General features: G+C 46.2%; 1 protein-coding gene across 12 annotated transcripts in view; it reads left to right on the forward strand.

Annotated features, from left to right (window-relative positions):
• Positions 1 to 324: 324 nt before the first annotated feature.
• MADD (MAP kinase activating death domain) overlaps positions 325 to 15567 on the forward strand; it is a 204171-nt gene continuing 188928 nt past the window's right edge. For all 12 annotated transcript variants that reach the window (XM_030200906.1, XM_030200911.1, XM_030200907.1 and 9 more), the window contains exon 1: positions 325 to 410. The gene's annotated coding sequence lies outside the window, so the exon portion shown is untranslated. The remainder of the gene's footprint in view (positions 411 to 15567) is intronic.

The following is a 15567-nucleotide window of genomic DNA, read 5'->3' on the forward strand; positions in this document are numbered from 1 at the left end:
TTTTGAATATAACTCGGTCTCCTCTCCCTCGCAGACTCCTCGCAATTTCCCCAACTCCCCTTACCTGCCCCCCACCCCGATCCCCTCCTAACATAAAGAATGCAAAACTAAGGAAGTTTAATAAAACAATAGAAACCGCACAAGTTTGCTATTGTTTTCAATCGCGTCTGTGAATCTTCTACGTCCTCCTTTACTCACACCTACACCTATAGACACACACAACCCTGCAGTCTTCTCTAGGGGCGCTCCGCCCCCTCAGACGCAACTTCTCTCCCTCCCCCTCTGCCGCAGCTTCCGTTTCCGGCGGGGCGGAACGCAGCTGTGCTGTGGGAAGGCTCCGGGGTTGGATGAAGTCTACAGGCAGGGAATGTTGATCGCTGCTGTTGGCGACTTCAAAGCCAAGTGTGAAGGTAGGACTGAGGGTTTGAGACAATGAGAATAAGGTGTCGTACCGCGGGCATGAGGGGAGGAGTGGGAGAGATGCCGGACGACGGGCGGGGAGGAAAGAGGAAGAGTGTCAAAGGGAGGGAGAGATGCTGGATTGCGGCTGAGGAGGAAAGGGGGAGAGATGCCGGACTGCAGGATGTTGGTACTGGCTCCTTGGATGCCTTTAAAGAGGGGCGCTTGTCGTGTGATGGAAGCTAGCTGCGTGTGTGTGTAACTCGGTCTCGCTGTAAATATCCTTCCAAACCAAAATGTGTGATGCATTTATCCCATCCCTCTCCAACACCATCATCCTTTTCCTCCCTCACGCTCATCCACTCGCTGCACCTAGTACTCCGTCTCCACCCCTAACACTAACAGCCTTTTTCTCCCCACATCCGTATCTAGTACTCCACCCCCCACTATGAATTATCACTCCCATTTCAGGCGTTCCTTCCCCATATGTCTTATGACTTTTATTTATTTTTTTACCATATTAAAATGTTGGGAACCATATTGAGCTTGCATGAATAATGAGGTTCTTTGCAGGCAGTGGTGCGTTCTGTTGGAGCCATGTAAGAGCTGATGGATTACGTATACTTTTCAGATGGCATAATTCTCCACATGTGAAGAAGGACCTATACGATCTTGGCAGTTAATGTACTGCCTTATCTTTTTATTTTGACTCTTGTGCGGTAAAGCTTAAAAAGGATATTTTCTCTCTGAAACACTCCCCAGTTCCTCCTCCCTGTCCAGATGCATTGCATTAATTCAGTTGAAGTGCAGTTGTTATGATGTATGTAGCATTTGCTAAACAAATGTATGACTCAACTTCAGGGGCAATGTTATTTTGGATTATTGAGTGCCTTTGAGTATTATTGATGATAATGCTGTGGGATTCTGCAGTTGAGGAATCACTTGATTATTTTTATGTTTCGTGTTAGGGATCAGATGGAATTACTGCTTGTCGTCATTCAGATGGTCTTTTGCACCTATATTTAGGGGGGCTGGTTCACTAAGGTTATTCATTTATTTTGATTTAAAATGTATATACCATGTCTACGAGTAAATGAGGCAACAGGGATTCATTTTGAAATATTTTTGTACTGGTTGCTGCTGGGGGAGGCTGAGTAGTGCTTCCTTTCCTTGCTAGTTGCTATTGGGAGTGGACTAAACTGTACTTTCTCCTTCCCGATTTGTGGAAGCTGAAGTTCAGACCTATTCTGTTGTAATGAAGCAGAACATTTGTAACCTGTTTTTCAGTGCTGCTGTTGGAATCAATGCTTGAGGGCATCAGGACTCTGAAGCCTTTTCAGTCTGTTACTGAGAGGATGATTTCTGAGCCTGCTCTGTTGCTGGGCTCTGGTTAGCTGAGTCAGCTTTAGCCCTTACTTACAGAGCTCTGGTTTTAATCTAATACCTGCAGTTGATATTTAGTGTTCTCTCTTTTTTTTTTGTAGTGTTAACAGAATGTGAAGTATAAATCTCTTACTTAGATTTGACAAGAGAGGAAGTGTTCTTTTATAGGAAAAGGAAGCTGGCTGCTTCTGTGTTTATATTTCTCCAATCAAAAAGAAACCCCATGCAATATAACCACAGGGCCTTCTAATCTGCCAAATGTAATCTCTTGACTGGATGGAGAGAAGGTGGTAATTCTAAAAGCAATGGTTAGTATTAGATGTTTCTTCTAAATGGCAATTACACTCGCAGGTTGGTCAGTTATCCTTCTGGCAAGCAAAACCAGTCTGTCTAAAATGGTGTATAGTACCATAATAGCATATTCAACCAGATATTAAATTAAAACAGTACATATAAAAACACACAAAATAACATCAATAATAAGGACTATGCTTGAACAGAAAGGAACACAGATGCACCACTTTTTCCTCCCTTTCAGCACTACCAGCCCCATCATACCTTAAAACCATTCTGATTGTACACCCAGCTCAATTGGATAAAAGGAACAGCCATGTCTTCTTTCTAAATACCGGATAGTTTTATTCTCACCAAATTTCAACCAGCAAACAGATTAAAATGAATATTTAGTTACAGTGATGCACATAATGAAAGGAATATTTTTTTTTGCAGAAAAGGATAGTAGATGTGTAGACATAGTGCTGACAAGGACAGTATCTGAATTAAAGAAATCAAGGGACAGACAGAGGATCTCTGAGGAAAAGGAAAGGTTTGTAGAGATGAGCAGTTGGCATGGGTGCTTTGACTAGATAGACCAGTGGTTTTTATCTTCCATCATTTTCTATGTTTATTCTGGATCACCCCATCCACTGCAAATGGAGCCATTACTGGAGGGGAAGAGTTTGTTCTTTTAGGCGGAAGGGAAAATATTTAGCAGTTACAACAAATAGTTCTCTCTATTTTTCCTGGATAAAGATCCGATGGTGTAGACTCTAGAATGAAGACTCCAAAAACTAGAAATAGTTAATAAATTCTTTCTCTAAATTACTCCTGAGTCTAACCCCTTTTACTCTCCTCCTATGAACTTTAGTTCAGTAACGCCTTTTCTGTTGAATGAGGTCCACTTCTTGTGCATTTATATTGTAGGGGAAATAAGGGAGAGATATACAGATGTCTTTCTTGCCTCTCTTCCAAAGTTTAAATATGTAGATAATTGTCTCCCCCCATGCTTTATTATGAAGATGGATGTTCATTTTAAGTCACCCTTTGGACTGATGTGAAGGTGTGGTCTCCACAACTGCACATAGTATGCACCATTATCTTTTCTACCGAATAAGAAGACTTTCAGAATCAGAATTACAGGTAAGAGGTTGTTTGCTTGCTTCTGGATCATCAAAGATCATGAGCAGTTCCAAAGACAGTGTACAGGAGGAACAGTAGAGCTCTATGTTTTAATTTAATTTTTTTTTTTTTATTGACGATAAAACCAATATAAACATGTTGTAACATCTCAACAAGGTATATCATGGGTACAGATAATCAATAAACTTTCCAATAATCGTCATTGTTTTCCTCTTTATCTTCCCATACCAAATCCCCCCTCCCCTACATAAAAGAGCTCTGCGTTTTAAAGCAGCACAGGAGGATGGTTGGCCTCCCAGTTTGGAATATTATATAAAAGTATGTAGAAAAGACCAAGTTCTAGTTCTGCTCAAGTTCCAGACTGATGATTTAGTCATCTTAGATCATGAGCAGGACAGTTTTTGAAGATTTTTATGCAGGAAAATGCTTTGCCCCATGTCAAATGGTCTTTCACAGAAACTGAAGCAAGGCAATTAAAAAAAAAAAAAAAAGTACACAGGTAAAAGGGGGCAGGGTTAGGTCTGGGTGAGGAAAACTGCATTGCGTTTGCCATATAGGCACATATACTTTTTGTGCTGTTGGTGGGTATTTTTGCACCTGTAATGTGTGGTTTTTGTTTAGATCTGCTGATGCAAAGTATTTGAACTGCATGCTGCCCAGGGTCTCTGAATACTGACCTCGCAGCAGAAGAGTAAGATTTCACATCTTTAGAAGAGTCTTAACACCATCCAGCTATAATGGCTTCTCCTATCACTTGCAAATTCCTTTTGCACTATTCTTCTTGACAGCAAAGGTGTCACCCCTCTCTCCCCAGTGTTGTTCAGAAGTCAGAGTTAACTTGGCATCTTCTCTACTACTACTACTTAACATTTCTAGAGCGCTAATAGGGTTACGCAGCACTGTACAAATTAACGAATAAGGACGGTCCCTGCTCATAAGAGCTTACAATCTAAAGGACGAAATGTCAAGTTGGGGTAGATGAGATTTCCTGAGAAGCGATGAAGTGATTAGGTGCCGAAGGCGACATTGAAGAGGTGGGCTTTGAGTAATGATTTGAAGATGGGTAGGGAGGGGGCCCGGCGTATGGGCTCAGGGAGTTTGTTCCAAGCATGGGGTGAGGCGAGGCAGAAAGGGCGAAGCCTAGAGTTGGCGGTGGTAGAGAAGGGTACTGAAAGGAGGGATTTGTCTTGAGAGCGGAGGTTACGGGTAGGGACGTAAGGGGAGATGAGGGTAGAGAGGTAAGGAGGGGCTGCAGATCGAGTGCATTTGTAGGTGAGTAGGAGAAGCTTGAACTGTATTCGGTATCTGATCGGAAGCCAGTGAAGTGACTTGAGGAGAGGGGTGATATGAGTATATCAGTTAAGGCGGAAGATAAGACGTGCGGCAGAGTTCTGAATGGACTGAAGGGGGGATAGATGGCTAAGTGGGAGGCCAGTGAGGAGTAGGTTGCAGTAGTCAAGGCGAGAGGTAATGAGAGAGTGGATGAGAGTTTGGGTGGTGTGCTCAGAGAGGAAGGGGCGAATTTTGCTAATGTTATAGAGGAAGAAGCCACAGGTCTTGGCTATCGGCTGGATATGCGGAGAGAAGGAGAGGGAGGAGTCGAAGATGACACCGAGGTTGCGGGCAGATGAGACGGGGACGATGAGGGTGTTATCAACTGAGATAGAGAGTGAAGGGAGAGGAGAAGTGGGTTTGGGTGGGAAAACAATAAGTTCAGTCTTGGCCCTGTTCAGTTTCATGTGGCGGTTGGACATCCAGGCAGCAATGTCGGATAAGCAGGCCGATACCTTGGCCTGGGTTTCCGCAGTGATTTCTGGTATGGAGAGATAAAGCTGGGTGTCGTCAGCATTAAGATGATAGTGGAAACCATGAGAAGAGATCAGGGAGCCTAAGGAAGGGGTGTAGATTGAAAAAAGAAGGGGCCCAAGGACAGAGCCTTGAGGAACTCCAACAGAGAGCGGGATAGAGGAGGAGGACGAACCATGAGAGTGTACTCTGAAGGTACGATGGGAGAGATAGGAGGAGAACCAGGAGAGGACAGAGCCCTGGAACCCAAAGGAGGACAGTGTGTCAAGAAGTAGGTTGTGATTGACAGTGTCAAAAGCGGGGGATAGGTCGATGAGAATGGAGTAGTGACCTTTGGATTTGGCGAGGAACAGGTCATTGCAGACCTTAGATAGTGCCGTTTCTGTCGAGTGTAGGGGGCGAAAGCCAGATTGGAGCAGATCGAGGATGGCATGAGTGGAGAGAAAATCAATGCAGCGGCTGTGAATGACGCGTTCAAGTATCTTGGAGAGGAAGGGTAGGAGGGAAATGGGGCGGTAGTTGGAGGGACAGGTAGGGTCAAGTGATGTTTTTTTGAGGAGTGGTGTGACCACAGCATGCTTGAAGGTGTCCGGGACAGTTGCAGTGGAGAGAGAGAGGTTGAGGATATGACAGATGGTGGGGGTGATAGTAGGAGTGATGGTGATAAGTAAGTTGGTGGGGATGGGGTCTGAGGAACAGGTGGTGGATTTCGAGATGGAGAGGAGATGGGCGGTTTCCTCTTCGGTGATAGCAGGAAAAGAGGAGAAGGAGGCCTGGGTAGGTTGGTTGAGAGAGTGGGTTATAGGATGAAGAGGAGGAGAAGGTTTGGTGGTGAATTTGAGGTTGATCTTCTGGACCTTGTCACGGAAGTAGTCGGCCAGAGATTGAGGAGAGAGTGAGGGGGGGGGGGTGGGAGCGGAGGGCACTTTGAGGAGGGAGTTGAGGGTGGCGAAGAGACGACGTGGGTTAGAGCTGAGGGAATTAGTTAGTTGGGTGTAATAGTCCTGTTTAGCGAGGAATAGGGAGGATTGGAAGGAGGATAGCATGAATTTGAAGTGAATGAAGTCAGTATGGGCGCGAGATTTCCTCCAGAGGAGTTCAGCCGAATGGGCGCAGGAGCGAAGGTAACGGGTGCAAGGGGTCAGCCAGGGCTGGGGATTGGTACGCCTTGTGGGACGGGAGATGGACGGTGCAAGGGTGTCTAGAGCAGAGGAGAGAGTGGCATTGTAAGTGGAGACAGCTATGTCAACAGATTTGGAGGACATGATGGAAGGGAGGAGATCAGAGATACTAGAGGATAAGGTGGGGGGGTCAACAGCCTGGAGATTTCTGGACGTAGTAGTTAGTGTTGGGCGAGATTGAGGGGGAGGGTGCTGAAGTGTGAATGTGATTAGGTGGTGGTCAGAGATAGGAAGAGCTGAAACGCAGAAATTGGAGGGTGAGCAAGTAGAAGAGAGGACGAGATCAAGACAGTGGCCAGATTTGTGAGTAGGGGTTGTGGGGCTCAGTTGGAGGTTGAAGGAGGAGGTAAGAGTGAGGAACTGAGAAACATATGAGTCGGATGGGTTATCAGTGTGAATGTTGAAGTCACCAAGAATGAGGGATGGGGATGAGGGCTCAAGAAAAACGGAGAGCCAGGCATCGAAGTCGGTAAGGAAGGAAGGGAGGGATTTATCAGGGGGGGGGCGGTAGATGACTGCAACTCTGAGTGGCAGTGGGTGGAATAGACGGATGGAGTGAACTTCAAAGGATGAGAAGCAGTGAGACTGAGGTAGGTGGAGAGGTTGAAAACTGCAGGAGGGCGAAAGTAGTAGCCCGCCGCCGCCACTGCGGCCAGTTGGGCGGGGCAAATGGGAGAAAAGATAACCTCCATGGCATAGGGCTGCGATTGAGGCAGAGTCGTCAGGGGTGAGCCAGGTTTCAGTTAGGGCGAGCAGTTGAAGGGAATGGGAGATGAAGAGATCGTGGGTGAAGGGAAGTTTGTTGCAGATCGAGTGGGCATTCCACAGGGCGCACGAGAAGGGGAGGGAGGAGGGGAATAGAGATGAGATTGGAGATATCGCGGGGACGTTTGCATAGATGAGATGAGGACGAGGACAGGTGTGGGGGACCTGGGTTGGGATTGATGTCACCCGCGGATAGCAGGAGAAGGAGCAAGAGAGTGCGGAGAAGGGTGGGTGAGGAAGGGCGACGAAGACGGGATGCGCTTAGGAGGAAAGGGGAAGGGTTCATGGCAGGAAGGAGGTGTTGAAGGTTGAGAGCTAGGAAGGAGGAGGACGACGACAGTAGGGATGGTGAGGTGGTGGGGTACAGGGGTAGGTAGGGTATTGCAGTGGTGAGCAGGATGGAAGAGGACAGGGATGGGTAGTGAGATCGTGTGGTATACAGCGGTGGGAGGGGGAAAAGATAGGGAGGGACAGGGCAAGGAATAGGATGTGAATGGGAGCCATGAGTAGTGACTGAAGTGTTCACAGGGCAGGTGGGTGGGCTGGAAGACAGGCAGGTGAGGGTGAGCAGTTGGGCAGGGAATGATGAGTTGGGAGTGATGAGTTGGTAGGAAGATGGGCTGGGATGAAGGCAGGTTTCAGGGTGGGTGGTAGTCAGTCAGACAGGTGATTGGCTAGTAGGCAGGTTGAGTGGCAGGAGCAGGTGAGTGCAGTGGAGAGCACAGCAGCAGTACTGGAACAAGCTGGAATGGTTTGAAGCAGGAGCTGGCGGACTAGAGCAAGCTGAAGCAGACAGACTGGAACAGGCTGGAACAAGCTGAAGCAGATGGACTGGAACAGGCTGAGTCAGGCAGTCTGGAGCAAGCTGGCTGGAGCAGAAGGCCTGGAGTAAGCAGGGAGAAGCTGGATCAGGCGGACTGGAACAAGCTGGAGCAGAATGACTGGAGCAAGCAGGGAGAAGATGGATCAAGCGGACTGGAACAGGTTGGAGCAGATGGACTGGAGCAAGCAGGGAGAGCAGGATCGGGTGGACTGGAACAAGCTGGATCAGGCGGACTGGAACAAGCAGGACGAAGCTGGAACAGGCGGACTGGAGCAAGCAGGAAGAAGCTGGATCAGGCGGACTGGAGCAAGCAGGGAGAGCAGGATCGGGCAGACTGGAACAAGCTGGATCAGGTGGACTGGAGCAAGCAGGAAGAAGCTGGATCAGGCGAACTGGAGCAAGCAGGAAGAAGCTGGATCAGGCGGACTGGAGCAGGCAGGGAGAATCTGGATCAGGCAGACTGGAACAAGCAGGAAGAAGCTGGATCAGGCGAACTGGAGCAAGCAGGAAGAAGCTGGATCAGGCGGACTGGAGCAGGCAGGGAGAATCTGGATCAGGCAGACTGGAACAAGCAGGAAGAAGCTGGATCAGGCGGACTGGAGCAACAGGGAGAAACTGGATTGGGTGGCTGGAAGAGATGGACTGGACAGGCAGGGAAAAGCCGGGTTGGGAGACTGGAACAGGCCAGTGCCAGTGGAACTCTGCCTCACCTCGGCTTCTGTCCCTTACCCAGTCGGCCCGGTCGCACAGGTCGCTGGATGGGCGGGCTGGAACAAGCTGGGGCTGATGGACTCTGCCTCCTCTCGGCCTCCCTAGCTCCTGTCCCGCTCCTGTCGCACCCCGACACCACCGCAGGATGGATCCCGGTCCCGTGGTCTGCGATCCGCGCCCAGGCCGTTCCGGCAGGGAGCACGGCTGCAGCGCACAGGACCTCGGGGCACGACCAGTGCAGGAGGCACGGGCCGACGGATGGCCGACGGCGAAGGGGGTAGGCCGTAGCCACGCGGCAGCAGACAGCTAGGATCAGCCCCGGGCCGCCCGCCCGCTCACCTGCGCCGGATCGGCAGGCAAGTATTAGTAAACATTACTTGGTTTGTTTCACTTGTAATGCAAAACTATAGGAAGGGCAGCATTATTTTTATTAAGTTGCTAGTAAAAAAGGCCCGTTTCTCAAAAAAATGAAACGGGAGCTAGCAAGGCTATCTTGTAATGGTGATTGTTTTTAAGGCTCTAATCGAAGCAATTTCTTCTCTCTCCCCTGCCCTCCCCTCCATGTGCAGCGATCCTCCTCTGCCCTGCCGTTCCCTCCGTGTCCCACGATTTTGGTCTCCCCTCCATGTCCAGCGATTCTCCTCTGCACTGCCCTCCCCTTGGTGTCCTGCAATTCTGGCCTCCCCTCCATGTCCAGCGATTCTCCTCTGCCCTCCGTGTCCTGCGATTGTCCTCTGCCCTGCCCTCTCCTCTGTGTGCCGTGATTCTCTCCTACCTTCCCCTCCAGCGATTGTCCTGTACCCTGCCCTCTCCTCTGTGTCCCGTGATTCTCTCCTACCTTCCCCTCCAGCGATTGTCCTCTACCCTGCCCTCTCCTCCGTGTCCCGTGATTCTCTTCTCTCATCCCATCCCCTCCATGTTCAGCGATTCTCCTCTTCTCTGCCCTGCCCTCCCTTCCGTATCCCAGGATTCTGGCCTCCCCTCCATGTCCAGCGATTGTCTTCTACCCTGCCCTCTCCTCCATGTCCTGTGATTCCCCTCCCATCCCCTCCATGTCCAGCGATTCTCTGCCCTGCCCTCCCATCTGTGTCCCTCGATTCTTTCCTCTCCTCTCCTCTCCTCCCATCCCATCCATGTCAATTCTCCTCTGCCCTGCCCTCCCTTCCCCTCGATGTCCCTCGATTCTGTCCTCCCCTCCATGTCCAGCGTTCCGTTGCCTTCACTTGTCTTGCTCGCATTCGTAACATCCTGACGTTGGCTCGCCTCCAGCTTTCCCTTCCCTCTCCCTGTTCCGCCCTCTGACATCATTTGATCTTTATGCAAAGACGGGACAGTGAGAGGGAATGGAATGCTGGAGGCTTGCTGAAGTCAGGATGTTACGAACCCAGCCAGCCAGCTAGCCATGGAATGTTGATGGTACAAATTATTATATTACATAACATTTTAATAAATTCTTAGTTTGTTACAAGAGGAGTAGTAGCCTAATGGTAGAGCAGCGTGCTGAGAATCAGGGAAGCCTGGTATTAATCCTACTGCAGCTTCTTGAGATCTTGGACAAGTCATTTGATCCTCCTCTGCATCAGATACAAACTTAGATCATAAGCCCTTTAGGGACAGGAAACACCTACTGTTCTTGAATGTAAATCCTCTTGAGCTGCTGCTGAAAAAGGCCTGAACTAAATCCTAAATCTATTGCCCCTTTCCCTTTAGGATTGATGAACCAAAGGGGAAACGGGCTGACCCCTTGACTGGGAACAAAACTGCTTCTTTTTTTGTTTTGTAGAATGTCAAATTGACATATTCTCAATAGAGAAAAAATCCAGTGCCAGTATCCCAGTGATCAGGTTTTTGGAGAAATTTCAGACAAAAGAGTTTTGCAAGAAAATAGTGGAAGGTATTACAAAACTGAAAAGTGCAAATATCACAATAAAAAGTCTACCATGGAATAAAGGAATCCTGTTCAGAAGGAATGGATCCTCAGGAGCTTAGCCGAGATTGGGTGGCAGAGCCGGTGGTGGGAGGTGGGGCTGGTGGTTGGGAGGCGGGGATAGTGCTGGGCAGACTTATACGGTCTGTGCCCTGAAGAGGACAGGTACAAATCAAGGTAGGGTATACACAAAAAGTAGCACATACGGAGTTTAACTTGTTGGGCAGACTGGATGGACTGTGCAGGTCTTTTTCTGCTGTCATCTACTATGTGTACTATGTTATTGATACTGGATTATTTCAGTTACTTAAGAATGCTAATTGATCAACACCTAACCTCGAGGCCCAAATTTCAGCTTTGGTTAAAAAACACTTCTGGGCATTGCGACGGTTTTGCTCAGTATGCTCTTAACTGGACAACTCCTGCCAGCTGACACTGTTGTATGCCCGAACGCCCTCCTGACTAGACTACTTCAATATTATCTATGCAGGCCTTCCTCAGCACGATCAAAAGTTTACAAGCTGTCCAAAACACAGCAAATAATGCAAGTTAATCAAGTATTTGCAGAATAGTGCTTAGGCCAATGGTCTACATTAATTTTTAAGCTGGAGCCACTTCGGATTCTAATGAGCTAAAGAGAGCTACCAGATATCTTCCCATATGGAGCCACCACACTTCCGACCAACGTGTGTCAATGACATCCATCCCCATCAGGCTATCATCAAACTTCATTGGGGGAGTATCATCAAGGTTGTGAGCATTTCCAAATGCATTCTTGTTTTGTTTTTCTATTGAGGAATACCTTGTCCTTTAAAGCACATGTCTCTTGGCCCCCCCCCCCCCCCCCAAATTAACTTTCCCCTTTTTGTCCTGAACCTGGGTAGAGAGGCATAATAGCAGGACTACCCCCCGGAAAGACAGTGGGGTCTGCACATTGAGGAACTCTGGCTTAGATGCTTAGCTAGCACTTATGTGAGTGTGTGTACACATATATGTGCTTGTATTCTGTGCATTTACATGCATGATGGTGTGTAAATGTGAGCACCTAAAGTATAGAATTTCCCCTTATATGTAAAACACATGCACATATTCCAATAGGTTGTGTGTACATTCAGACACAACCCCAAATTCTGGTGCCTAGATTTGAGTGTGATCCTGAGATATGTGCACGACTTAATTGGCTAATGAGCTGTTAATGAGCAGCAAGGGGCCACTAACAATCAATTGTTGGTGTTACTTGGCACCAATTATGATTTGCACATGTATCTGTGAGCTATTCTGTAATGGTTGGCGCCCAAAACCCATAGCATACAACTGAAAAGGGGGCATGGAAGTGGCATGGATGTGTCGGCATTCTGAAAAGTTATGTGCACTGTTATTTAATAATTTATTTATTTATTTTATTTGTTACATTTGTATCCCACATTTTCCCACCTATTTGTAGGCTCAATGTGGCTTACATAGTACCGGAGAGGCGTTTGCAGACTCCGGTGAGAATAAATGCAAAGTGATGTTATGGTAAGATAAAGTTCATGTGGCATGGCCACATTGGGGAAACGTACATCGGAAGAGTTAAGTATTGTCCATTACGTACTTTAGTTTTGTTGTGTTGCAGGGATCAGGCATTTATGTTGGATTGGTGGGGTATGCCTTTTTGAACAGGTTAGTTTTTAGTGATTTCCAGAAGTTTAAGTGGTTGTATATCATTTTCAAGGCTTTTGGTAGTGCGTTCCATAATTTGTGTGCTTATGTAGGAAAAGCTGGATGCGTAAGTTGATTTGTATTTAAGTCCTTTGCAGCTTGGGTAGTGCAGATTCAGATTTGATCGTGTTGATTCTGATGTGTTTCTAGTTGGTAAGTCGATCAAGTCTGTCATGTATCCCAGGGCTTCACTGTAGATAATTTTGTGGACCAGGGTACAGATTTTGAAGGCAATGCGTTCTTTGATTGGGAGCCAGTGTAGTTTTTTGCGGAGGGGTTTTGCGCTTTCAAATCAAGTTTTTCCGAATATAAGCCTAGCTGCCGTGTTTTGAGCGGCCTGGAGTTTCTTTAATGTTCTTTGCACCCTGCATAAATTCCATTGCAGTAATCTACGTGGCTTAGCACCATTGATTGTATCAGGTTGCGGAATGTATCCCTCGGGAAGAATTGTTTCAGGTGTTTGAGTTTCCACATTGAGTGGAACATTTTCTTTGTTGTGGATGCCGCTTGGCTCTCTAATAATGGGTCAATATGCTCAACTTGAGCACCACCATTTTTTAAGGTTTTAGCAGGCATAAATTTTGGTGCCCAAAGTTAGGGCATGGGAATTGGCGCCAAGGTCCATTCTGTAACACACACCCACCCTTTATAGACTCACACTTAGAGCCAATCTTTTCTTAGGCCCATTTTTGAGCATAATTTTTTTAATGCTTTTTTTCATTGCATAGCCAAATCCTCCTGTCCTAAGGCTAGACAGCAGTGTGTACTGCATCGTCAAGGCTGAGAGTGAGTCTGTAAGCACTTGCTGTAGAGAATGTGAGGAAGTTCTGTCCTGTTCTCAGTGAATACAGTACCTTGCAAAAACATGTTCACATCCTTGTACATTTTCACATTCTGTGTCTAAAAAATACAGTTCAGGATCTATTGAAGTACAAATTTGTTTCACTGATCTGCATAATATGCTGAATACCTTCAATGTGAAAGCAATTATAGAAATAGTCAAAAATAAGAATTTCCCCCCAAAATGTCTTGATTGCTTCATGTTTCACATGCTATGTCTTGATAAACCCAAACTAGCTCTATTTCCAAAACATGCTTGAACCAAGCCCATAATACATTTGAAATAGTCCATCTGTGTCTAGTCACAGTAGCTGAGGTGTTCTGAGAACTCTTGGATGAAGAATCAAGCTATTTCTGTTAATATGAAGTGAATTTGAAGCAAAGGTCTAAACATGCTGAATACAGAGCTGTTGGGGAAAATACAAACTAACTCTGGAATAACATTTTTTAAATGTAGAGATTGTGGAAATGCTATATGAAGATTTAATTGTGTTTTGAATATCTTGTTGGGTACTATTGACTCTTTCATTGTAAAGCGGAATCAGTTTGACATTACCTAGATGCTGCCTCGATCAGGCTTTCCCTCCTAAACCAGTAGCCATGAGTTAAGGGAATTGGCTGAGCAAGGTCACTATGAGGCCCAATATTACATTAAAGGGACTACTGAGATCAGTGATTAAACAGTCAACTTTTTCCCCAGTCTCAACAATTTAAATATTACTTAACAAACGTGGCTTGTGGGTGAAGACAGCAAGAAGGAAGTTGGTACTGAAGAAAAGCTGTATGATGTGCCACAGAGTTTGCAAAGGAACACCACAGCTGATGTGTGGAAGAAAGGTTTTGTGGTCTGATGAGTTGAAAGGGGATTTTTTTGGTCTTGTTGCTATGCAATTTGTGTGACATAAAATGGCACATTGCCATACCTGTCAGACCTAATTGACTTACCGGCACGAAACATCAAAAGTTCATCACGTACCTTCCTAAACCTCCATTACCCTAATTGTAGAGGACTCAAATACAAATCATTACACGCATCTACCTTCATGTACCTCTGCACGAAAGCATGGAATAAACTACCAAATATTATAAAAGTAACACGTGACTTGACAGCCTTCAGGAAATTATTGAAAACGCACTTTTTCGAAGAGACAATAAGAATCCTCCTTAATGACTTCTATATCTAACCAACCACATACTGATCCCTCCGAATTGATTACATTAGTTTTATTATCATTATTGGTCCTTATATTTTACTGGTTTTTATTATGTGTTATGTAAATCATTCTACAGACCTATCTTATTTCTTACACAGTAATAAAATAATAAAATAAAATAATAAAAGTGGAACAAAAAGATATGAAGGTACCCAAAAGAGAAAAGAAACCCCCAAATCACTATTGTTGAAACGCATACCAGGAAATATAGATGGAAAGCGATGACCACAAATGCTCGCAGTCTAAGCAATAAAGTTCATGACCTTCAGGCCCTGATGCTGGAGGCAGACTTAGATGTTGTTGCAATCACAGAGACGTGGCTAAATGGTTCCCATGAATGGGATGCAAACATACCAGGCTATAATCTATTTAGGAAGGATAGAGAGGGTCGTAAAGGTGGCGGAGTAGCTCTGTATGTGAGGAATGATATCACTGCGACTGAAATGACAGGGACCTGGGGAAAGGAAGAAGCGATATGGATCACCTTAAAAAGAGATGATAGAACCTCTGTCCATGTGGGTGTTGTCTACAGACCTCCAACACAATTGGAGGAATTAGATAAAGACCTGATCGCGGATATTCAAAAGTTGGGAAGCAAGAGAGAGGTGCTGTTGCTGGGAGATTTCAATCTGCCGGATGTAGATTGGAAGGTTCCCTCTGCGGAATCGGAAAGAAGTAGAGGGATCGTGGATGCTTTCCAAAGTGTTTTGCTCAGACAAAAGGTGATGGAACCCACGAGGGAGGGAGCGACACTGGATCTAGTGCTCACAAATGGGGATAGCGTGTCAAATATCCGAGTGGGTGCCCACCTGGGCAACAGTGACCATCAAACGGTTTGGTTTGATATGACAGCTAAAGTGGAGAGCGGCCACTCAAAACTCAAAGTCCTGGATTTCAAGCGTGCTGACTTTAGTAAAATGGGGGAATACCTGAGGAAGGAGATGATGGGCTGGGAGGAAATACGAGAAGTGGAAGGACAGTGGTTCAGGCTGAAAGAAGCTATAAATAGTGCCACAAACCTTTATGTAAGGAAAGTAAATAAAAGCAAGAGAAAAAGGAAACCAATATGGTTCTCCAAGCAAGTGGTTGAGAAAATAAAGGCTAAAGAGTTGGCGTTCCAGAAATACAGAAAAACTCAAGAGAAGGAACACATGGAGGATTACCGGATGAAAATGAAAGAAGCCAAAGAGATACGACTGGCAAAAGCGCAAGCGGAAGAACAAATGGCTAGAAATGTAAGGAGGGGTGACAAAAATTTCTTCAGGTATATTAGTGACAGGAGAATGACTAAAAAGGGAATTGTGAGACTAAAAGATACTGCGAACCGCTATGTGGAAAATGATGAAGAAAAAGCAAATTTGCTAAATAGATACTTTTGTTCTGTTTTCACAGAAGAAA

Source organism: Microcaecilia unicolor, chromosome 4 (assembly GCF_901765095.1).
Source record: "Microcaecilia unicolor chromosome 4, aMicUni1.1, whole genome shotgun sequence".
Taxonomy (NCBI): Eukaryota; Metazoa; Chordata; class Amphibia; order Gymnophiona; family Siphonopidae; genus Microcaecilia; species Microcaecilia unicolor.